The sequence below is a fragment of the Arachis stenosperma genome, chromosome 2 (genome assembly GCF_014773155.1).
Source record: "Arachis stenosperma cultivar V10309 chromosome 2, arast.V10309.gnm1.PFL2, whole genome shotgun sequence".
Taxonomy (NCBI): domain Eukaryota; kingdom Viridiplantae; phylum Streptophyta; class Magnoliopsida; order Fabales; family Fabaceae; genus Arachis; species Arachis stenosperma.
The window spans coordinates 39382094-39402819 of record NC_080378.1 but is presented as its reverse complement, the minus strand read 5'-3'; the positions used below and the strand labels follow the sequence as shown (position 1 = coordinate 39402819).

Here is a 20726-nt window from a genome sequence, read left to right as displayed (position 1 = left end):
TACCAATTAACTCTTGAGTATTCCAACTCAAGGGTCTCAAATATTAATCAACTCCAAAGTCAAGTTGCGAGCCTACTCCATTGACATGGATGCCAAATTCACATTCATGTGAAGGGAGTAGTGATAAACCACTAATTTATAGTTTATATTGTGTTTAATTGTGTGGTTTTGTCGTGATCCTTACCCACTTATTTATCAATTTAGCATGCATTTAGATTTCCTTCCTGATTTTATTACATGTTTGAAAATTGCTTCCTAGAGACATTAATTATTTAATTTCAATTCTCCTTTATTCCATTCGATGCCGTAATCTGTGTGTCGAGTGTTTCAGGCTTCATAGGGCATGAATGAGACGGAGATTGGAGAGGAAGCTAGCAAAAATGGAAGGAACACAAGAATTTGAGGAGATAACCAGCGAAAAGTGACGCGGTCGCATGGCTCACGCGACCGCGCGAAGGATCGCAAATCGCAGTGACGCGGTCGCATGGCTTGCGCGGCCGCACGGATTGAAAAGCACAAGCAATGCGGTAGCGTGGACGACGCGAACGCGTGAAGAGGAAAAGCGCCAGCGACGCGTCCGCATGGACGACGCGATCGCGTGACATGCGCGATCTGCATAAACTGCAGAATCTGAAACCAGCGACTTTGGCCCAGTTTTCGGCCCAGTTTTCAGCCCGGAACAGCAGACTAGAGTCAGAGAATATGCAGAAACAAGAGACAATGCATTGAGTAGTTTTAGAGCTAGTTTTTCACTCTCTTAGGTTTTTCTCTCTAGTTTTTAGAATTCTAATTTTCAATTGATCTTAGCATTGGAACATTGAGAAGAGTTATTTCCTCATCAAGACTTTATCATTCCAGTTTGTTCTCTTCACTTGGTTTTATTCTTCCATGTCCTTTGTTATGTTCAATTTTGTCATTCAGATATTTTTATGATTAATTAATGCAAGGAGTATTTCCTTCCAAGTTAATTTCCATTCCAATAATCATGTCTTCTTTTAATTCCCTTTCATGTGCCATGGATTCTTTAATTACAATGTGTGAGTAGTTTCATTACTTGATGGGGAGTTGATTAAAAGGAACTCTTGAGTTGGAAGGATTGAAAGAAAAATTTGTAATTGGGTTAAATGTTGGATTGCTATCCTGTCACCGACGCCAATCCCTTTAAACTAAGTGGGTTGCAACTTGTGAACAGATCTGGCATTTCCACTTGTTTGACTTTCTTTTACCTAGTAAGGGATAACCAAACAGAACAACTATTAATTATAAATTAATCTTACAATCACACCATCAATGATAGAGATTCTAACCAATCAATTCCCAGTCAAGGCCTTTTATTTTTATTTAAATTTCCTCAAATTAAATCCCAATTTACTTAGCTCAACTCTTTTTGGAATATCTGATTAATAAAACAACACACTTTTCTGCAACTCGTTGGGAGACGACCTGGGACTTAAACTCCCAGTAATTTTAATTTAAACTTTCTGTGACACATTTCTAAATTGATAGACAGATTCTGGGTGAGTTAAGAACTATACTTGCAACGTAACTATTTTAATAAATTTTTAATTCACCAGCTTCTGCATCTCCATCAATTTTTGGCGCCGTTGCCGGGGAGTTGCAATAGAGTGCTTATTTTATTAATTAGAATTTATTTATTTGCATTTTATTTAATTTTGCTACTATGAGCTGCGTATTTCTTCCGTCAAATTACACGTTCACCTCCTGATCCGCGCTTGCTAATATTCGATCCTGAAATTGAAAGAACAATTTCATGAATAAGGCGAGAACAGCGTAGGTTAGTCCGCTCTGAGGGCGGATCTGAAAGTGAATCTGAGTAAGAAACCAGCCCTCGTTCTACTGATTCGGTTGTTTTATGTGTAGAAAACATGGCAGCTAGAAGAATTACCATTCAGGAGGAAGGAGCTCCTGATTTTACACTGCAACCGTTTCAAGCGCATCATCCAGCGGTAGCTACGGATTTTGAAATAAAGACCGCACTGCTAAATTTAATGCCGAAATTTCATGGCCTACCTACTCAAGAGCCTATCAAGCATTTGAGAGATTTCCAGGCAGCCTGTTCTACTGTCAGGAGTGATAGCGCTGATGAAACTTCAATTCTGCTGAAAGCTTTTCCGTTCTCTCTTGAGGGAAAAGCAAGAGAGTGGTACTACACTCAACCTCTAGCAAACGTATCCAACTGGGATACACTCAGAAAGGAGTTCTTGGAAAAATTCTTCCCATCTGAAGTTACTGATAAACTGAGGAAGGATATCTCTACAATTATTCAGGATGACAATGAAACTCTCTTTGAATACTGGGAACGCTTCAATAATCTTCTGGAAGCATGCCCCCACCACATGATTGACAAGATCGTGCTACTCAGCTATGTCACACAAGGTATGAGGCCCCAAGATAAGACCACATTGGAAAGTGCCAGCAATGGGTCTATGAAGAAGTACAAGACCACTGATGAAGCTTGGCAATTGATCAGTGATTTAGCTGAATCTACTCGGAACCACAGACAGAAGCAAGGCCGTTCAAGGGCCGTTGCAGAAGTATCTTCTGGCATAGAAACTGCTACTCTAAATCGAAGCATCTGTGAAATGACCAACCTGCTTAAGCAAATGCAGTTAAATCAACAAGCTCAGCAAACTCAACCGCAGCAAAACCAACAACTAGTCCCACAAAGAATTTGCGGAATTTGTGCTGATTATAGCCATTACACTGATGAATGCCTGCAGCTCCAACAAGAAGACAACATAGTGGCATCCACTCACAACTTCTATGACCGCCCCAACCAAGGGTATAATCAAAGTGGAAATAATAACCATGGATGGCAGGACAATTTAAACCAGAATTGGAGGGACAACAATAATAGGGGAGGCAGAGATAATCAGGGAAATCAGAGGTGGAATAATTACAATAACAGGCAGCAAAATCAACCTTACCGAGTACCTCACCTGAGGCAAAACCAAGGACCACCAAACAATCAGCAGCAAACCCCCCAAATTACTCATTCTTCTGTATCTTCTAATAAAGAATTATTACAAGCTTTTGAGAAAAGACAACTGGCCATGGAAAATACCATTGTGAACAGTATTAACGCCAGTCTGAATGGTTTTACCTCTACTCTGCAAGCTTTTATGACACAACTTGGTTCAGCACAAAATTCCAATAACCAACCTTCAAGCACAACTGGAATCCCCTCTCAACCATTACCCAATCCAAAGGGAGGCATTAATGTCATCACCCTGAGGTCCAGAACCACACTGCAGGAGAGGAATCAGGAGGAACCAAGCTCACCAGAATACGCCTCAGCTGAAGAAGGGGTAGAAATCAAAGATGTTGGAGAGGAAGAGGATATACAGGGTATAGCTGAAGAAGAGATAGCTCCACCACAGGAAGAAGCACAAAAAGGTGCAGGCACCACAGAAAACACTACTCCCATTCCATTTTCACAACTTGCAAGGAAGCATAGGAAACAGCTGGAACCTGATCCTAAAATGGTAGAAATATTCAAAAAGGTTGAGGTAACTGTTCCCCTTTTTGATGTTATTCAGCAAGTACCTAAATATGCAAAGTTTCTAAAAGAATTATGTATCCATAAAGATAAAATTAATGAATTAGAAACTATTCCTTTAGGTAGTTCTATATCTGCTTTAATGGGAGGATTACCTGAGAAATGTAGTGATCCAGGTCCTTGCATAGTTAGTTGTACTATTGGTGGTGTAGTAATTTATGATTGCATGTGTGATTTAGGAGCATGTGTCAGTATAATCCCTTTGTCTATATATGATATTTTAAGGCTCCCTCCCTTAAAAAGGTCGGCAGCTCGTTTTGTGTTAGCAGATAAAAGCATTATTACAGTTGCTGGAGTTACTGAAGATGTTTTGGTGAACATTAAAGGGCTCACATTTCCCACTGATTTTTATATCTTGGAGATGCCCCATAATGACTCAGATAAGCCATCATCAATCCTACTTGGAAGACCATTCCTGAAGACATCAAAATTCAAATTGGATGCTTTTTCAGGGACATACTCCTTTGAAATAGATGGCCGCATAGTAATCTTCAATCTGAATGGAGTCATTGACAACCCCCCAGAAGATCGTTCTATCTTCCAGTGTGATGTCATAGACGAAAGTGTGGCTGAAGTTCAAAAGGAAGAGTTTGAAGAGAGGCATACTGGACAAGGTCCAAGTGTGGGGATCCTCTTAACTGACAATGAGAAAACTTCACCATTTTCACAAGCCCCAGATAACCCAGAGCCTGTCCACGATCAAAAGTTAGAATTGAAACCTCTCCCTCCACATCTCAAATATGCTTACCTTGAGGATGAGCAGAAGTTTCCGGTTATTATTGCAAGAGAACTGACTTCTCAACAAGAAGAACAGCTACTTGATGTGTTGAGGAAGCATAAGAAGGCAATAGGGTGGAGTTTGGCAGACATAGTGGGAATCAACCCTCAAATATGCGAGCACAGAATATTTTTAGAAGAGGGAGCAAGACCTGTCCGTCAACCACAAAGAAGATTGAATCCTACCATCTTGGAAGTTGTCAAAAAGGAAGTGACCAGACTATTGGAGGCCGGTATCATATATCCCATTTCAGACAGTGAATGGGTGAGCCCAGTGCAAGTGGTGCCCAAGAAGTCCGGAGTCACTACAGTGAAAAATGAGCATGGAGAGCTCATAGCAACTAGGGTTCAGAATGCTTGGAGAGTCTGCATTGATTACAGGCATCTCAACCAAGCTACTCGTAAGGATCACTATCCACTTCCATTCATTGATCAAATGCTGGATCGCCTGTCAGGTAAATCGCATTATTGCTTTTTAGATGGTTATACAGGTTATTTCCAGATTCATATAGCTCCTAAGGATCAGGAAAAGACTACTTTTACATGTCCTTTTAGGACCTATGCTTATAAGAGAATGCCCTTTGGCTTGTGCAATGCACCAGCTACTTTCCAAAGGTGCATGATGAGTCTTTTCTCTGATCTTATTGAGGACTGTATGAAAGTTTTTATGGACGATTTTAGCGTTTATGGTGATTCTTTTAACCTTTGCTTAGATGGATTATCTAGAGTATTAGATAGATGTATTAATACAAACCTTGTATTGAATTTCAAAAAATGCCACTTTATGGTAAAACAAGGGATTGTATTAGGACATGTGGTATCTAATAATGGCATTTCTGTAGACCCAGCAAAGGTGAATGTTATTTCTAGTCTACCTTACCCCTCTTCTGTGAGGGAAGTCCGTTCGTTCCTTGGCCATGCAGGTTTCTACAGGAGATTTATTAAGGATTTTAGTAAGGTGGCACTTCCCTTATCCAGATTACTACAAAAGGATATTGAGTTTGAGTTCAGTGAGGAGTGCAAACAAGCATTTGATAAGCTAAAGACTGCTCTAACTCAAGCTCCAATTGTGAGAGGACCCGATTGGAACCAGCCATTTGAAATCATGTGCGATGCTTCCAACCATGCAGTAGGAGCAGCGCTGGCTCAACGTGAAGGTAAGAACCCTTTTGTTATTGCCTATGCGTCTAAGACTTTAGACACTGCCCAGTCCAATTATACTACTACTGAGAAAGAACTACTTGCTATTGTTTTTGCTCTGGATAAATTCCGGGCTTATTTACTTGGTACTAGAGTAGTAGTGTATTCGGACCATGCAGCTCTAAAGTATCTATTGGCTAAAAAGGAATCCAAACCAAGACTTATACGTTGGATACTGCTGTTACAAGAATTTGATTTAGAAATCAAGGATAGGAGTGGTAATCAAAATTTAGTTGCAGACCACTTGAGTCGCCTTGAACATATTGAGGATGATTCTACTCCTATAGATGATAATTTTCCTTTTGACAACCTGCAAGCAGTATCTGAGGTAGTCCCTTGGTATGCACCTGTTGCTAATTATTTAGTTAGCCGCACATTTCCTCCACATTTTTCTAAACATCAAAGAGACAAGCTGAAAAGCGAGTCTAAATATTATATGGGATGACCCAATTTATGGAGATGTGGCGCTGACCAGATAATTAGACGTTGTGTACCTCAATCAGAATTCCAGTCCATTTTAGAGGCCTGTCACTCATCTGAAAGTGGAGGACATTTTGGCCCTCAACGAACAGATAGAAAGATCTTAGACTGTGGATTCTGGTGGCCTACTCTTTTTAGAGATGCTGTTGAGTTTTGTAAATCTTGTCACCCATGCCAGAAATTTGGTAACATATCCAAGAGGGATGAGATGCCTCAACAATATATGCTCTTCTGTGAAATTTTTGAGTTTGGGGCATTGACTTCATGGGTCCATTTCCAAATTCAAGTGGATATTTTTATATATTGTTAGCTGTAGATTATGTTTCCAAATGGGTGGAAGCAATTCCTACCCGCACTGATGATGCTAACACTGTTGTTTCCTTTGTGAGAAACCATATTATATGCCGCTTTGGATCACCACGAGCGATCGTGAGCGATCAAGGCACCCATTTTTATAACAGGAGACTAACAGGATTGATGAAGAAGCATGGGATAATCCATAAAGTTGCAACAGCTTACCATCCCCAAACTAATGGGCAAGCCGAGGTGTCAAACAGAGAAATTAAACGTATCTTGCAAAAGATAGTAAAGCCTCACAGAAAAGACTGGAGCACCAGACTACAAGATGCACTGTGGGCATATAGAACAGCATACAAGACACCCATTGGGATGAGTCCCTTCCGCTTAGTTTATGGAAAAGCTTGTCATCTCCCAGTTGAAATCGAACACAAAGCCTTCTGGGCAGTTAAAGAGTGCAACATGGGGATTGAGGATGCTGGAGCTGAAGGAAAGTTACAACTGCAGGAACTGGAGAACCTTCGCCTAGAAGCTTATGAGAACTCCAGAATATACAAGGAAAAGATGAAAGCTGTGCATGATCAAAACATCAAGAAGAGAGAGTTCCAACCTGGAGATTTTGTTCTCCTTTACAAATCTCGACTGAGGCTCATGCCCGGTGGTGCGCGAAATTGTGAACAATACTTTTCACAACTCTCATAATCCCTGGTCATGAACTCCAAAAACTTGGTGGTTCAATTCCATGGCATTATACAACTTCGCACAACTAACCAGCAAGTGCACTGGGTCGTCCAAGTAATACCTTACGTGAGTAAGGGTCGATCCCATGGAGATTGTTAGCATTGAAGCAAGCTATGGTCATCTTGTAAATCTTAGTCAGGCAGACTCAAATGGATATGGTGATGAACGAAAATAGTATAAAAGATAAGGATAGTGATACTTATGTGATTCATTGGTAGGAACTTCAGATAAGCGCATGAAGATGCCTTCCCTTCCGTCTCTCTGCTTTCCTACTGCCTTCATCCAATCCTTCTTACTCCTTTCCATGGCAAGCTCGTGTAGGGTTTCACTGTTGTCAGCAGCTACCTCCCATCCTCTCGGTGAAAATACGTCCCTGATGCTCTGTCACAGCATAGGCTAATCATCTGTCGGTTCTCGTTCAGGCCGGAATAATATCCATTGATACTTTTGCGTCTGTCACTAACGCCCTAGCCTGCTAGGAGTTTGAAGCACGTCACAGTCATTCAATCATTGAATCCTACTCAGAATACCACAGACAAGGTTAGACCTTCCGGATTCTCTTGAATGCCGCCATCAGTTCTTGCCTATACCACGAAGACTCTGATCTCACGGAATGGCTGGCTCGTTTGTCAGGCGAGCACTCGGTTGTTAGGCGATCAACCATGCATCGTGCAATCAGGAATCCAAGAGATATTCACTAAGCCTCAGATGCTTGTAGAACAAGAGTGGTTGTCAGTCACTTTGTTCATGAGTGAGAATGGTGATGGGCGTCAATCATCACCTTCATCAAGTTGAAGAACAAGTGATATCTTGGACAAAGAACAAGCGGAATTGAATAGAAGAACAATAGTAGTTGCATTAATACTCGAGGTACAGCAGAGCTCCATACCTTAATCTATGTGTAGAAACTCCACCGTTGAAAATACATAAGAACAAGGTCTAGGCATGGCCGAATGGCCAGCCTCCCAAAGTGATCAAAAGATCTCTAGAAAAAGGTTCCAAAGATCCGAAGATTTTTTATACAATAGTAAAAGGTCCTACTTATAGAAATAGCCTAAGGTGTACAGAAATGAGTAAATGACATAAAAATCCACTTCCGGGCCCTTGGTGTGTGCTTGGGCTGAGCAATGAAGCATTTTCGTGTAGAGACTCTTCTTGGAGTTAAACGCCAGCTTTGGTGCCAGTTTGGGCGTTTAACTCCCAATTAGGTGCCAGTTCCGGCGTTTAACGCTGGAATTTCTTGAGGTGACTTTGAACGCCGGTTTGGGCCATCAAATCTTGGGCAAAGTATGGACTATTATATATTGCTGGAAAGCCAGGATGTCTACTTTCCAACGCCGTTGAGAGCGCGCCAATTGGGCTTCTGTAGCTCCAGAAAATCCACTTCGAGTGCAGGGAGGTCAGAATCCAACAGCATCTGTAGTCCTTTTGAGTCTCTGGATCAGATTTTTGCTCAGATCCCTCAATTTCAGCCAGAAAATACCTGAAATCACAGAAAAACACACAAACTCATAGTAAAGTCCATAAAAGTGAATTTTAACTAAAAACTAATAAAAAAAAACTAACTAGATCATACTAAAAACATACTAAAAACAATGCCAAAAAGCATACAAATTATCCGCTCATCACAACACCAAACTTAAATTGTTGTCCCCAAGCAACTGAAGATCAAATAAGATATAAAGAAGAGAATATGCAATGAACTCCAAAATATCTATGAAGATCAGTATTAATTAGATGAGCGGGCTTTTAGCTTTTTGTCTCTGAATAGTTTGGCATCTCACTCTATCCCTTGTAATTCAGAATGATTGGCTTCTTTAGGAACTTAGAATCCAGATAGTGTTAATGATCTCCTAGTAAAGTATGATTCTTGAACATAGCTATTTATTGAGTCTTGGCTGTGGCCCAAAGCACTCTGCCTTCCAGTATTACCACCGGATACATACATGCCACAGACACATAATTGGGTGAACCTTTTCAGATTGTGACTCAGCTTTGCTAAAGTCCCCAATTAGAGGTGTCCAGGGTTCTTAAGCACACTCTTATTGCCTTGGATCACAACTTTATTTCTTTCTTTTTCTTTCTTCTTTTTTTTTTTCGGTTTTTTTTTTCACTTGCTTTCTTTCTCTTTTTTTTTTTGTATTCACTGCTTTTTCTTGCTTCAAGAATCATTTTTAATGATTTTTCAGATCCTCAGTAACATGTCTCCTTTTTCATCATTCTTTCAAGAGCCAACATTCATGAACCACAAATTCAAAAGACATATGCACTGTTCAAGCATACATTCAGAGAACAAAAGTGTTGCCACCACATCAAATTAATTAAACTATTATAAAATTCAGAATTCATGCAATTCTTTCCTTTTCAATTAAGCACGTTTTTATTCAAGAAAGGTGATGGATTCATAGGACATTCATAACTTTAAGGCATAGACACTAAGACACTAATGATCACAAGACACAAACATGGATAAACATAAGCATAAAATTCGAAAAACAGAAGAATAAAGAACAAGGAAATCAAAGAACGGGTCCTCCTTAGTGATGACGGCTCTTTCTTCCTCTTGAAGATCCTATGGAGTGCTTGAGCTCCTCAATGTCTCTTCCTTGTCTTTGTTGCTCTTCTCTCATGATTCTTTGGTCTTCTCTAATTTCATGGAGGAGAATGGAGTGTTCTTGGTGCTCCACCCTTAGTTGTCCCATGTTGGAACTTAGTTCTCCTAGGGAGGTGTTTAGTTGCTCCCAATAATTTTGTGGAGGAAAGTGCATCCCTTGAGGCATCTCAGGGATCTCTTGATGAGAGGGGTCTCTTGTGTGCTCCATCCTTTTCTTGGTGATGGGCTTGTCCTCATCAATGGGGGTATCTCCTTCTATGTCAACTCCAACTGAATAACAGAGGTGACAAATGAGATGAGGAAAGGCTAGCCTTGCTAAGGTGGAAGACTTGTCCGCCACTTTATAGAGTTCTTGGGCTATAACCTCATGAACTTCCACTTCTTCTCCAATCATGATGCTATGAATCATGATGGCCCGGTCTAGAGTAACTTCGGACCGGTTGCTAGTGGGAATGATTGAGCGTTGAATGAACTCTAACCATCCTCTAGCCATGGGCTTGAGGTCATGCCTTCTCAATTGGACCGGCTTGCCTCTTGAATCTCTCTTCCATTGTGCGCCCTCTTCACATATAACTGTGAGGACTTGGTCCAACCTTTGATCAAAGTTGACCCTTCTTGTGTAAGGATGTTCATCTCCTTGCATCATAGGCAAGTTGAACGCCACCCTCACACTCTTCGGACTAAAATCCAAGTATTTCCCCCGAACCATAGTGAGATAATTCTTTGGATCCGGGTTCACACTTTGGTCATGGTTCTTTGTGATCCATGCATTGGCATAGAACTCTTGAACCATCAAGATTCCGACTTGTTGAATGGGGTTGGTAAGTTCTTCCCAACCTCTTCTTCGGATCTCATGGCGGATCTCCGGATATTCACCCTTTTTGAGTGAAAAGGGGACCTTGGGGATCACCTTCTTCAAGGCCACAACTTCATAGAAGTGGTCTTGATGCACCCTTGAGAGGAATCTATCCATCTCCCATGACTCGGAGGTTTAGGTTGTGTAAAATGAAGAAGGGAGAAGGGTATTATAGAGAGGGAAGAAGGAGTTCGGCCATGTATGGGTGGGTTTGGAGGGAAAGTGTTTTGAATTTGAAGGGTGAGGTTGGTGGGGATTTATGAAGGATGGATTGTGAGTGGTGAGAGAAAGATGGGATTTGATAGGTGAAGGGTTTTTGGGGAAGAGGTATTGAGGTGATTGGTTAATGGGGAAGAAGAGAGAGGGTGGTGGTGGGGTCCTGTGGGGTCCACAGATCCGTGGTGTCAAGGAAAAGTCATCCCTGCACCAAATGGCATCAAAATTCACGTTTTGAGCCATTTCTGGCGTTAAACGCCGGCTGGTGCCCATTCTGGCGTTTAACGCCAGGTTGTTGCCCTTTACTGGCGTTTAACGCCAGTCTGGTGCCCCTTTCTGGCGTTAAAACGCCCAGAATGGTGCCAGACTGGGCGTTAAACGCCCAACAGCTAGCATTACTGGCGTTTGAACGCCAGCTTCTTCTCCTCCAGGTGTGCTGTTTTTCTTCCTGTTTTTCATTCTGTTTTTGCTTTTTTCATTATTTTTGTGACTTCTTATGATCATCAACCTACAAAAAGATAAAATAACAAAAGAAAATAGTTAACTATAAAACATTGGGTTGCCTCCCAACAAGCGCTTCTTTAATGTCATTAGCTTGACAGAGGACTCTCATGGAGCCTCAGAAATACTCAGAACCGTGTTGGAACCTCCCAACACCAAACTTAGAGTTTGAATGGGGGTTCAACACCAAACTTAGAGTCTGGTTGTGGCCTCCCAACACCAAACTTAGAGTTTGACTGTGGGGGCTCTGCTTGGCTCTGTTTTGAGAGAAGCTCTTCAAGCTTCATCTCCATGGTGACAGAGGGATATCCTTGAGTCTTAAACACAAAGGATTCTTCATTCACTTGAATGATTAACTCTCCTCTATCAACATCAATCACAGCCTTTGTTGTGGCTAGGAAGGGTCTGCCAAGGATGATGGATTCATCCATGCACTTCCCAGTCTCTAGGACTATGAAGTCAGTAGGGATGTAATGGTCTTCAATCTTCACCAAAACATTCTCTACAAGTCCATGAGCTTGTTTTCTTGAATTGTCTGCCATCTCTAATGAGAGTCTTGCAGCTTGCACCTCAAAGATCCCTAATTTCTCTATTACAGAGAGGGGCATGAGGTTTACACTTGACCCTAAGTCACACAAGGCCTTCTTGAAGGTCATGGTGCCTATGGTACAAGGTATAGAAAACTTCCCAGGATCCTGCCTCTTTTGAGGCAGTTTCTGCCTAGACAAGTCATCCAGTTCTTTGGTGAGCAAAGGTGGTTCATCCTCCCAAGTCTCATTTCCAAATAACTTGTCATTTAGCTTCATGATTGCTCCAAGGTATTTAGCAACTTGCTCTTCAGTGACATACTCATCCTCTTCAGAGGAAGAATACTCATCAGAGCTCATGAATGGCAGAAGTAAGTCCAATGGAATCTCTATGTCTCATTTGAGCCTCAGATTCCCATTGTTCCTCATTGAGGAACTCAGAGGAGATTGGTGCACGCCCATTGGGGTCTTCCTCAGTGGCGTCCACCTCCTCTCTTTCCTCTCCATATTCGGCCATGGTTATGGCTTTGCACTTTCCTTTTGGATTTTCTTCTGTATTACTTGGGAGAGTACTAGGAGGGAGTTTAGTAATTTTCTTGCTCAGCTGTCCCACTTGTCCTTCCAAATTTCTGATGGAGGATCTTGTTTCATTCATGAAACTTTGAGTGGTTTTGATTAGATCAGAGACCATTGTTGCTAAGTCAGAGGTATTCTGCTTAGAACTCTCTGTCTGTTGCTGAGAAGATGATGGAAAGGCTTGCCATGCTAAACCTGTTTCTTCCACCATTGTTGTTGTTGAAACCTTGTTGAGGTCTCTTGATTCTTCCATGAGAGATTTGGGTGATTCTCCATGAAGAATTGTAGGTGTTTCCATAGGGTTCCCCTAGGTAATTCACCTCTTCCATTGAAGGATTCTCAGGATCATAAGCTTCTTCCTCAGATGAAGCTTCCTTAGTACTGCCAGGTGCATTTTGCATTCCAGACAGACTTTGAGAAATCAAATTGACTTGTTGAGTCAATATCTTGTTCTGAACCAATATGGCATTCAGAGTGTCAATCTCAAGAACTCCTTTCTTCTGACTAGTCCCATTGTTCACAGGATTCCTTTCAGAAGTGTACATGATTGGTTATTTGCAACCATTTCAATCAGCTCTTGAGCCTCTGCAGGCGTCTTCTTCAAATGAAGAGATCCTCCAGCAGAGCTATCCAAAGACATCTTGGATAGTTTAGAGAGACCATCATAGAAAATACCTTATGATGCTCCATTCAGAAAGCATGTCTGAGGACATCTTCTGATTAATTGTTTGTATCTTTCCCAAGCTTCATAGAGGGATTCTCCATCCTTCTGTCTGAAGGTTTGGACTTCTACTCTAAGCTTACTCCATCTTTGAGGTGGAAAGAACTTTGCCAAGAAGGCATTGACTACTTTTCCCAAGAGTCCAGGCTTTCTTAGGTTGAGAATCCAACCATATTCTAGCTCTGTCTCTTACAGCAAAGGGAATAGCATCAGTCTGTAGACTTCAGGGGGTAACCCCATTAGTCTTGACTGTGTCACAGATTTGCAAGAATTCAGCTAAGAACTGATGAGGATCTTCCATTGGAAGTCCATGGAACTTGCAATTCTATTGCATTAGAGAAACTAATTGAGGCTTAAGCTCAAAGTTGTTTGCTCCAATGGCAGGGATAGAGATGCTTCTCCCATAGAAATCAGGAGTAGGTGCAGTAAAGTCACCCAGCACCTTCCTTGCATTGTTGGCATTGTTGTTGTTTTCGGCTGCCATGGGTTCTTCTTCCTTGAAGAATTCGGTCAGGTCCTCAACAGAGAGTTGTGCTTTAGCTTCTCTTTAGCTTTCTCTTCAAGGTCCTTTCAGGTTCGGGATCAGCTTCAACAAGAATGCCTTTGTCTCTGCTCCTGCTCATATGAAAGAGAAGAGGACAAGAGAATATGGAATCCTCTATGTCACAGTATAGAGATTCCTTGAGGTGTCAGAGGAAGAAGAGAAATAGAAGACAGAAGTAGAAAATTCGAACTTATCAAAGAAGATGGAGTTCGAATTTTGCATTAAGGGATAGTGTTAGTCCATAAACGGAAGGATGTGAGAAGAAGGGAAGTAATTTTCGAAAATTAAGTAAAAGATTTTGAAAAATTTTTGAAAAACACTAATTGATTTTCGAAAATAAGAGTGGGAAAGAAATCAAGTGATTTTTGAAAAAGATTTTGAAATTAGAAGTTAAAAAGATTTGATTGAAAACTATTTTGAAAAAGTGATTAAGAAGATATGATTGGTTTAAAAAAATGTGATTGAGAAAATATGATTTGAAAACAATTTTAAAAGATATGATTTGAAAACAATTTTAAAAGATATGATTTTAAAAATTAATGACTTGCCTAACAAGAAAAGATATGATTCAAACATAAAACCTTCCTCAACAGAAAAGGCAAAAAATGTTCAATCAAATCATTAATTGTTAGTAAGTATCCTTGAAAAAGGAAAGAAATTGATTTTGAAAACATTTGATTGAAAAGATATGATTTGAAAATGATTTGATTTTGAAAAACTTTGAAAACTTGAAAAAAAATTTGATTTTGAAAACAAAATCTTCCCCCTAGCACCATCCTGGCGTTAAACGCCCAGAATGGTATACATTCTGGCGTTTAACGCCCAAAATGCTACCTCTTTGGGCGTTAAACGCCCAACCAGGTACCCTGGCTGGCGTTAAAACGCCAGTCTGTCTTCTTCACTGGGCATTTTTGAATGCTCAGCTTTTTTTGTATAATTCCTCTGCAGTATGTTCTGAATCTTCAATTCTTTGTATCATTGACTTGAAAAGACACAAATTAAAAATATTCTTGGATTTTTAATAATCAAAATGCAACAAGAATGAAATAACAATGCATGCAGGACACCAAACTTAGCAGTTTGTATACTACTGACTCTACATGAGACACATAAACACTCAAGCCAAAAGAATTCAAAGATCAAAACAAAGAAATATATGCATGGATTCGAAAAATATAACAAAAACATGCATTTGACACCAAACTTAAGATGAGACTCTAGACTCAAACAAGAAATATTTTTGGATTTTATGATTTTATAATTTTTTTTTTGTGTTTTTCGAAAATTAAGTGGGAAAAGATATCAAAATTCTTAATGAGAATTCCAGGAATCAGTGCAATGCTAGTCTAAGACTCCGGTCCAGGAATTAGACATGGCTTCACAGCCAGCCAAGCCTTCAAAGAAAGCTTCGGTCCAAAACACTAGACATGACCAAAGGTCAGCCAAGCCTTAGCAGATCACTGCTCCAAAAGCAAAATTGATGAAAATCAACAAGCTCTTGTGGTGATAGGTTGAAACCTCGGTCCAATCAGATTAGACATGGCTTCTCAGCCAGCCAGATTTCAACAAATCATCATGAAACTCTAGAATTCATCTTCAAGAATTTCGAAAAATACCTAATCTAAGCAACAAGATGAACCGTCAGTTGTCCAAACTAGAACAATCCCAGGCATTGTTACCAAAAGCTTGCTCAAAACTTGAACAATCCCCGGCAACGGCGCCAAAAACTTGGTGCGCGAAATTGTGAACAATACTTTTCACAACTCTCATAATCCCTGGTCATGAACTCCAAAAACTTGGTGGTTCAATTCCATGGCATTACACAACTTCACACAACTAACCAGCAAGTGCACTGGGTCGTCCAAGTAATACCTTACGTGAGTAAGGGTCGATCCCACGGAGATTGTTAGCATTGAAGCAAGCTATGGTCATCTTGTAAATCTTAGTCAGGCAGACTCAAATGGATATGGTGATGAACGAAAATAGTATAAAAGATAAGGATAGTGATACTTATGTGATTCATTGGTAGGAACTTCAGATAAGCGCATGAAGATGCCTTCCCTTCCGTCTCTCTGCTTTCCTACTGCCTTCATCCAATCCTTCTTACTCCTTTCCATGGCAAGCTCGTGTAGGGTTTCACTGTTGTCAGCAGCTACCTCCCATCCTCTCAGTGAAAATACGTCCCTGATGCTCTGTCACAGCATAGGCTAATCATCTGTCGGTTCTCGTTCAGGCTGGAATAATATCCATTGATACTTTTGCGTCTGTCACTAACGCCCTAGCCTGCTAGGAGTTTGAAGCACGTCACAGTCATTCAATCATTGAATCCTACTCAGAATACCACAGACAAGGTTAGACCTTCCGGATTCTCTTGAATGCCGCCATCAGTTCTTGCCTATACCACGAAGACTCTGATCTCACGGAATGGCTGGCTCGTTTGTCAGGCGAGCACTCGGTTGTCAGGCGATCAACCATGCATCGTGCAATCAGGAATCCAAGAGATATTCACTAAGCCTCAGATGCTTGTAGAACAAGAGTGGTTGTCAGTCACTTTGTTCATGAGTGAGAATGGTGATGGGCGTCAATCATCACCTTCATCAAGTTGAAGAACAAGTGATATCTTGGACAAAGAACAAGCGGAATTGAATAGAAGAACAATAGTAGTTGCATTAATACTCGAGGTACAGCAGAGCTCCACACCTTAATCTATGGTGTGTAGAAACTCCACCGTTGAAAATACATAAGAACAAGGTCTAGGCATGGCCGAATGGCCAGCCTCCCAAAGTGATCAAAAGATCTCTAGAAAAAGGTTCCAAAGATCCGAAGATTTTTTATACAATAGTAAAAGGTCCTACTTATAGAAAACTAGTAGCCTAAGGTGTACAGAAATGAGTAAATGACATAAAAATCCACTTCCGGGCCCACTTGGTGTGTGCTTGGGCTGAGCAATGAAGCATTTTCGTGTAGAGACTCTTCTTGGAGTTAAACGCCAGCTTTGGTGCCAGTTTGGGCGTTTAACTCCCAATTAGGTGCCAGTTCCGGCGTTTAACGCTGGAATTTCTTGAGGTGACTTTGAACGCCGGTTTGGGCCATAAAATCTTGGGCAAAGTATGGACTATTATATATTGCTGGAAAGCCCAGCATGTCTACTTTCCAACGCCGTTGAGAGCGCGCCAATTGGGCTTCTGTAGCTCCAGAAAATCCACTTCGAGTGCAGGGAGGTCAGAATCCAACAGCATCTGCAGTCCTTTTGAGTCTCTGGATAAGATTTTTGCTCAGATCCCTCAATTTCAGCCAGAAAATACCTGAAATCACAGAAAAACACACAAACTCATAGTAAAGTCCAGAAAAGTGAATTTTAACTAAAAACTAATAAAAATATAATAAAAACTAACTAGATCATACTAAAAACATACTAAAAACAATGCCAAAAAGCATACAAATTATCCGCTCATCACCCGGTAAGTTGAGATCAAAATGGGAAGGTCCATACAGAATAGAGAAGGCTGAACCGTACGGAGTTTATCACCTAAGCCATCCTTCCAGTTCTGAACTTATTAAGGTTAACAGACACCGCCTGAAGCTATACCATGGTGAGAAGGTGCAGAAGAGCAAGGAGCTTGAGATCTTCAGCCTGGAAGATCCCTACATAGCAACAGATTGAGCTAGTGGAGCGTCCAACTTATGGACGTTAAAGCAAAGTGCTTGGTGGGAGACAACCCACCGCGGTATGATCGTTCTTTTCTTCACTTTTAGTTTTCCTTCTTTAAATAGCTCTTCTCTTTATTAATGCTTTCGTGTTCTTTCAATTACATGTCTTTATCTTTCTTAAAAAAAAAATAAAAAAATAAGAAATAAAAAATAAAAAAATAAAATAAAATATTTTTCGCCGCGCGATGCGATCGCACAAACGACGCGTCTGCGTGGCAGGGGGAGTGAAGAAAAATAAAATGAACAGAAAGTTACGCAGGAGCAGCGTTGGAATCGTTCCAAAGGCACAATTTACTCCACGTGGCCGCGTCGCTGATAAACCCCATTTGTAGGGTTTATCTTGTGCTTGATTTAAGGGATTTTATGACCTTTTACCCACATTTATCCATTGAAATAGCATGGTTTTATAACTTCTCCTTTAATTGTGCTTAAGAGTGAAAACATGCTTTTTAGGACTTAAAATAGCTAAATCTAATTCTCCTTGATTCCATTAGATGCCTTGATATGTTTGTTAAGTGATTTAAGGTTTAGGAGGCAAATATTGGATCAAGGGAATGAAGAAAGAAGCATGAAAAGTTAGAGAACTCATGAAGAAATGAAAGAACCGGAAAGCTGTCAAGCTGACCTCTTCGCACTTAAACGACCATAACTTGAGCTACAAAGGTCCAAATGATGTGGTTTCAGTTGGGTTAGAAAGCTAACATCCGGGGCTTCGAAACGATATAAGATTTGCCATAGTTGCTACACGTATGGTGGCGCGCACCCGCATAGTACGCGCACGTGCCGTTGCTGCCACCTGGTTCACTTAAAGCAAATCGTGGCCAGCGATTTTAGAAGCCTTGTGGGCCCAATCCAACTCATTTTTGATGCTATTTAAGCCAAGGATTGAAGGGGAATCAACATACTTTTCATACTTTAGAAGTTAGTTACCATTAGTCATAGTTTAGTTCTAGAAGTAGTTTCTAGAGAGAGAAGCTCTCACTTCTCTCTAGGATTAGGATTAGGATTAGTTCTTAGATCTAGGTTTTAATCTTTGCTTTCTTCTACTTCTACCTTTCAATTCTTTGTTGTTACATTCATCTTCCTCTATTCTTTTGTTGTAATTTCATTTATGTTGTTCTTATGCTTTGTTGTGGATCTACTTTTGTTCCTCCTATTCTCTTTCAATTTAATTAGAGGTAATTCATAATAATTGTGTTCATTTGATTTGTTGTTGTTTAATTCCTTGCAATTGAGTAGTGTAGATTTACTTTTCTTGCAATTTTACTATGCTTTCCTTTTATTCCTTCCAAGTGTTTGATGAAATGCTTGGTTGGATTTTAGAGTAGAATTTTATACTCTTGGCTTGGAAAGGTAACTTAGGACCTCTTGAGTTACTAATGTCCAAGTAATTGATGATTGGGATCCATTGACTCTAGTTCTCACTAATTGAATTAGTGGAGAGTTAGGACTTATGGACTAGGATTGATATAGCTCATTTGACTTTCCTTTACTACTAGTTAGAGGATGATTTAATGAGATTAATCCTTGCCAATTCTCATATTGTGGTTAGTGATTAGGATGGAGATCCTTGACCACCAACCCTTGCCAAGATCTTTTTAGGCCTTAGTTTACTTTCTTGTCATTTATCTTTCATGCTTCTTATCAAAACCCCAACATAACTCACAACCAATAACAAGACACTTTATTGTAATTCCTAGGGAGAACGACCCGAGGTTTGAATACTTCGGTTTATAAATTTTAGGGGTTTGTACTAGTGACAAACAACTTTTTGTATGAAAGGATTATTGATTGGTTTAGAAACTATACTTGCAACGAGAATTCATTTGTGAAATTCTATACCATCAAAAATCCAATCATCAGTCGCTGACGCGACCGCGTCGCTTGGAAATCGTGGCCTCCCACGTGACCGCGTGCTCCACGCGGCCACGTGCCCTGCATTTTCGACGTAAAAGGGTGCACAATGCTATATTGTGCGAGAGTGGTGCTGGATTGGTGCTGGAAGCATAATCCTTGTCACGCGACCGCATCGCCGACGCGGCCGCGTCACATACTTTCTGATGCACAGTCACGTGATCGCTTGACCCACGCAATCGCATCACCTTAATTTAGCAATCGAATTATATTGAACAGAGAGTTGTGCTGGAGTGAGGCTGCACTCGCGCCAGCAGCACAACGTAGGTCACGCGACCGCATGACCGACGCGATCGTATCCCCCTTCCTGGAGCGCATCTACGCAAACGCGTGCCGTCCGCGGCCGCGTCGTATGCGCCGCACAGCTCAACCCAGTAAGCCACATTATCTTATCTTTTTCTCCTCCAAACCCTACTTTTTCTTTTCCCCCCTTCTTCCTTCTTTCTCCCTTTCCCCTTCTACCTCACCTTTCACTCTCTTTCTCTCTCACCACCATTAACAAGGTTTTACCTTCTTCTTCCTTTTTCCTTTTTCTATCATTCTTATTATATTATTTATATATATTATTATTTTCTTTTTCTTTTCTTTTTCTTTTCAAATCTTTATTTTTCTTTCTTCTTCTTTTTCCTTTTACATGGTGTTAGAAACCTTTTGAGTCATCATTCCTCATTATATGCTCGTGGATTATTGCAAATTGTTTGACAATTATTTTTCTCTTATTTAAGGGATTGCATGCACGTTCAATTTCACACTTTTTATATCTTGTTTACCATGCATGCCATGTGTTTGTGAAAAAGCCCATATAGCACCATACACTTTTCTACATTACTTTACTCTACTCTGCAATGCTTGCTTTTCACAAATTCCCTTTCATATTTTATTAATTCAATTTAATTGTCAATAGAAACATGATAGTTGGTTTGTTACAAATGGTAACCTAACTTGGACATTGAATGTTTGATATATGCTACTCATGCCCTTGCCTGCATGCCAATAACCTCTTGCATTCCATTGTCCTCCATGCACTTGCTATATTTCCTTTGATGAGCTTTTCACATGTAATCCGGACCATGTGTTCATGCCATTTATCTTTATTATGCATTGACTATCACTTACAATACCCTCTTCCTTGCTCTATCTCTTTGAATTCAATTTCCTTTCTCTTCCCTTCTTTCAGGATGGCCACCAAGAAAGGAAAAGAGAAAGCTACTTCCAAACCACCAGCAAGAAGAGGAACTAAAAGAGCATTAGTGGCAGAGCCTTCTTCAACCGCAGTCAAGCCCTCAACAAAAAGAATTAAGAGGATAATAAAGGTTGATGACAAAGAGAAAGCCTTTCCAGCAAAGGATACTGCGTGATTTCCCAATCGCTACTGTGAGCAGATGTTCCCTATCCTAGCAGAAAGGAACTATAACAACGAATACCTTCTCATCCTCCCGCCCAATATTGCCACCTTTGTTGAGCCATAAAT

At 40.5% G+C, this 20726-nt stretch overlaps 2 non-coding genes across 2 annotated transcripts; one reads left to right on the top strand and one right to left on the bottom strand.

The window, feature by feature from the left end:
• Nucleotides 1–2255: 2255 nt before the first annotated feature.
• LOC130963969 (small nucleolar RNA R71) lies at nucleotides 2256–2363 on the bottom strand. Its single transcript, XR_009080084.1, has one exon. It is a non-coding gene; the product is annotated as a small nucleolar RNA R71 (small nucleolar RNA).
• A 10697-nt stretch (nucleotides 2364–13060) lies between these two features.
• On the top strand, nucleotides 13061–13167 carry LOC130963872 (small nucleolar RNA R71). Its single transcript, XR_009079989.1, has one exon. It is a non-coding gene; the product is annotated as a small nucleolar RNA R71 (small nucleolar RNA).
• Nucleotides 13168–20726: the final 7559 nt, after the last annotated feature.